The sequence below is a fragment of the Convolutriloba macropyga genome, chromosome 6 (genome assembly GCF_964194025.1).
Source record: "Convolutriloba macropyga chromosome 6, txConMacr16.3, whole genome shotgun sequence".
NCBI classification, from domain to species: domain Eukaryota; kingdom Metazoa; phylum Xenacoelomorpha; order Acoela; family Convolutidae; genus Convolutriloba; species Convolutriloba macropyga.
In genome coordinates, this window is record NC_134473.1 from 14,599,040 (window position 1) to 14,604,057 (window position 5,018).

Genomic DNA, 5,018 nt, shown 5'->3' on the forward strand with positions numbered 1-5,018 from the left:
GATTAACGGAAACAAAATACTATTGCGACAATGTGATGCCGTCATATAACATTATGAACTTTACTTTTCAGACGACTTGATTAAGAAGTAACTAATACTGTATCAATGGAGTCACTACTGACCAATCAGGTCCCAGGCTGAGACGTGCGCTCAAAATTGTCCTGATCAGACCATTTTGAGTGGACACTTGTCCGTTTTGCGCTCGAAATTGGGCAGTTTCGAGAGCACGAGCGCACTTGAGTCTGATCAGAGGCGGATTCGACCGCGATTGAGTCTGATCGTAACAGGTCTCGAGCATGCTTGAGTCTGATCATAAACTGCTTAGACCGCAACTGGGTCCGATCAGAAACGATTTCGAACGCAAGTGGGTCTGCTCAGAGACCATATCAAGCGCAATTTTTTTTTTCAATTTTTCTAGAGATGTTGACTATGCCAAGAGGCAAAAATAAAGCAACGTTCTGATCAGAGACTCATCTTAAGTCTGATGGCTCCGATCAGAACCAAGGAGTCCACCTGATTGCAAATGCCGGCCCTCTTTAGAGGATTTTAATTAGTTTTTTCACCGCTTAGTGGTTAGCGGTGATTTTTTCATTCACCGCTAACTGATTAACGGTATAAAACAAATTTCTTTGCTAATCAGTAAGCGGTGAAAATTCACCACTAAGACTTTTGTTGAATTTAGTGGTGACAATTTGTAAGATTTGCGGTTTTTAGCGGTAAATTTTCTTTTTACCGAATTAACCATTTCAACGCATTTTCCGCTAAAAACCTTAGATCTAACAAAAATTCGCCTCGTTAACTTGAAATCTCACACATTATAGCTACCTTAGTGGTGAAACCCCGGCCGGGGAGTCTGATCAGAAATAAATTCGAGCTCAGTTGGTTCTGAGCAGGAACGCAAGTCTTTTCGAGCGCACAAAAACTGTCGAGCATGCTTGAGTCTGATCAAGAACGAATTCGAACGCACTTTTTTTGCAACAAAACTGTCGAGTGCACTTGAGCCTGATCAGAGACGGATTTTGACGCACTTGTCAGCGCACAGTAACTGTCGAGTGCACTTGAGTCTGATCAGAGACGGATTTTGAAGCACTTGTTAGCGCACAGTAACACTCGAGCGCGGTTGAGTCTGTTCAGAGGCATTTGCGGTCTGTGACGGTCCAGTCAGAGGCACTTTTGGTCTGATACGGTATGTCAGGAGAATTTCCACATTGATCTGGTGTTGTTTACAAATCTTTATGATTTAAATGCGTCGCTGTTTTAAATGTTTAAGTTCCGTTGATTGTTTGCGATTTAAAATTGACGGTTTCTTTTATTTCTACAAAAACGTTGAAATTTGTTTCGACTGCTTTTGATCGTTATGATAATAATATTCAATTATTACTATTCCAAGAAAACAGTCGGTGTTCACAGAAAGTTACCATGGAATTTGTTTGTTTTTCTTCCATATTCCATTTCCAATTTGCCATCTTAATTCTAAGTCTATTGAAATTATGGCCTTCTAGCATAACTAACTTTCTATGCAATTAAAAAAATTATGAAAGAATTCTATGCTTTAGAACCTAGTGAAGTGAAAATTATCGTACAGTCTCTTACTTTTTTCAATTAACTTTTTACGTTTTCATTTTGTATTTATGATTTCATTTTTCATTCCGAGCGCACAGCTCAGTCTGGGGTATGTCAAGCAACTAGTCACCAAAGATGTCCGTTTTCTGCTATTTCAACTGAATGAGGGCTTTTATAGGAGTCAAACGAGCCAGGACAAGGTGCCCAATCCTCTGATGATGGGACCATTTGAGATCGTGCAAAGGATATTTCCCGTCAGAGAAGAATATGATTTCATTTTCTTAAATATTGCTTTTGAATTGACAATTAACTCTGTTATCAAAACTTTTTTTCATCAACAGTAAAGCAGCATAATGAACATAATAGCTCTGGTTTATCTCATTTTTTACCCATTCAATTGTACTTTGTAACTGTTTTCCCCATTTTGTTCAGCTAATAATGATAACTCGGGGTCAGAGGAAATAACTTATGCTAGGTAGTTTACCCCCATCAAGTCAACTTTTGATTTGATGGGGGTAAACTACCTAACATAAGAAAACTACTTAGCATAATTTGTTTCGACTGCTTTTGATCGTTATGATAATAAAATTCAATTATTACTATTCCAAGAAAACAGTCGGTGTTCACAGAAAGTTACCATGGAATTTGTTTGTTTTTCTTCCATATTCCATTTCCAATTTGCCATCTTAATTCTAAGTCTATTGAAATTAGGCCCTTCTAGCATAACTAACTTTCTATGCAATTAAAAAATTATGAAAGAATTCTATGCTTTAGAACCTAGTGGAGTGAAAATAATCGTACAGTCTCTTATTTTTTTTCAATTAACTTTTTACGTTTTCATTTTGTATTCATGATTTCATTTTTCATTCCGAGCGCACAGCTCAGTCTGGGGTATGTCAAGCAACTAGTCACCAAAGATGTCCGTTTTCTGCTATTTCAACTGAATGAGGGCTTTTATAGGAATCAAACGATAGAGGACAAGGTTCCCAATCCTCTGATGGTGGGACTATTTGAGATCGTGCAAAGGATGTTTCCCGTCAGAGCAGAATATGATTTCATTTTCTTAAATATTGCTCTTGAATTGACAATTAACTCTGCTATCATAACTTTTTTTCATCAACAGTAAAGCAGCATAATGAACCACATAGCTGTGGTTTATCTCATTTTTTACCGATTCAATTGTACTTTGTAACTGTTTTCCCCATTTTATTCAGCTAATAATGATAACTCGGGGTCAGAGAAATAACTTATGCTAGGTAGTTTACCCCCATCAAGTCAACTTTTGACTTGATGGGGGTAAACTACCTAGCATAAGAAAACTACTTAGCGTAATTTGTTTCGACTGCTTTTGATCGTTATGATAATATTATTCAATTATTACTATTCCAAGAAAACAGTCGGTGTTCACAGAAAGTTACCACGGAATTTGTTTGTTTCTCTTCCATATTCCTTTTCCAATTTGCCATCCTAATTCTAAGTCTATTGAAATTAGGGCCTTCTAGCATAACTAACTTTCTAAGCAATTAAAAAAATTATGAAGAAATTCTATGCTTTAGAACCTAGTGGAGTGAAAATAATCGTACAGTCTCTTACTTTTTTCAATTAACTTTTTACGTTTTCATTTTGTATTTATGATTTCATTTTTCATTCCGAGCGCACAGCTCAGTCAAGCAACTAGTCACCAAAGATGTCCGTTTTCTGCTATTTCAACTGAATGAGGGCTTTTATAGGAATCAAACGATCCAGGACAAGGTGCCCAATCCTCTGATGGTGGGACTATTTGAGATCGTGCAAAGGATATTTCCCGTCAGAGCAGAATATGATTTCATTTTCTTAAATATTGCTTTTGAATTGACAATTAACTCTGCTATCATAACTTTTTTCATCAACAGTAAAGCAGCATAATGAACCACATAGCTGTGGTTTATCTCATTTTTTACCCATTCAATTGTACTTTGTAACTGTTTTCCCCATTTTATTCAGCTAATAATGATAACTCGGGGTCAGAGGAAATAACTTATGCTAGGTAGTTTACCCCCATCAAGTCAAGTTCTCCCATTTCATGAGTTAAGATAACACAGCAATGAACAGACGTTTATTTTTTACCACATGATTTATCTCCTTTAGCTTTTTAAGCAGCTGTGAGGAAAAATAAATGTTCGTTTCTCCTGTGGAGGATACACGCTAGAATCTCTTTCAATCAATAAGAGAGCATAGAGCCCCGCTATAAGCCTCAGCTAGTCGTTTGATAACTACCGGAAACACTAGGCTTTGAAAACTTACTGTTATTGCCTAAAATGGTAATTCGAATGCACGTCTTACGAACTGTCTCCACAAAACCTCCAAAAATCTGCATCGGCAAAATTGAATCCAAGCGTCACTACATATATTTGGTCGCAAATGAAAAACCACATTCTTTAATCATCATAATTAATCATCGTTCTTAATTAATCATCATTAATCATCATTCTTTAATCATCAAGTCGGAATTTAAGGAGATAAATGGAAAACATCTTGAGGAAGATGTAGTCCAAGGGCTGGTACTTTAGCTGCCAATAACCAGGCTCCTGTTTGTGTCCTGGAAACCTAATGTTTCTTTGCAGAATTAAGAATTTTGCAGAAATACAAATGCTGTTTCCTTAAATTTTTCCTAAATAGTTCATTGAATTGATCACAAGACCTCAACATCACTAATTTTCGAACAATTTTGCTGATGGGGATCTTTTTGGTCGACCTTTGCCCTGTTAAATTTTTACCAGCGCAAAAGCTTGAGTTACAAAATCACAAATTTTGACTTGACTTGCAGATCAGTTCCTACTTAAAATGGAAACGCATGATCCAAATTAATTCAGTCTTGTTGACTGGGAGGCATTGTTGGTCTCAGGGAGCAAGGAGAAATATTTCGTAAAATCTCTTCTAAAAAGTTCGCTCAAAGTTTTCAGATTTCTCTAGGATTGTCTCTAGGATTGAGTCACCTGTTGGCGATTTGCATCGGAAAGAACAGAGATTCTTAGGTTCGCCATAACAATATCATATAGAACCATTTTCAAAAAAGGATCATCTAAATACGCTAAACTGTCGAGAAGTTGGCCCATTTTAGTGAAAAACTTCTGCAGGACTACTGCAACATAAGTAGCCGATCTTATAGCCACAGCTATTATTTTCATATTTAGTTTGTTTTAATCTTAACTGTGAGCTGCTTTGTGCACAAAAAAATGTTGTTAGTTTTTTTTAAGTCTTTGTCAATGATAGTCTTTGTCAATGATAGTGTTTGTCGGTACTCATCCTTGTATTTCTCGGTCATCGTTTTCCACGAACTTGCATCTGAAAGCTACACCGACTTTAAATTAAACATTTGCCATTTTTTTGCTTTTGATGTAACAAAATTCAATCACTTTTTTAACCTCGAGTTTCAACAAGACATAGGCCCTTAACATCTCAATCTACTAAACAAA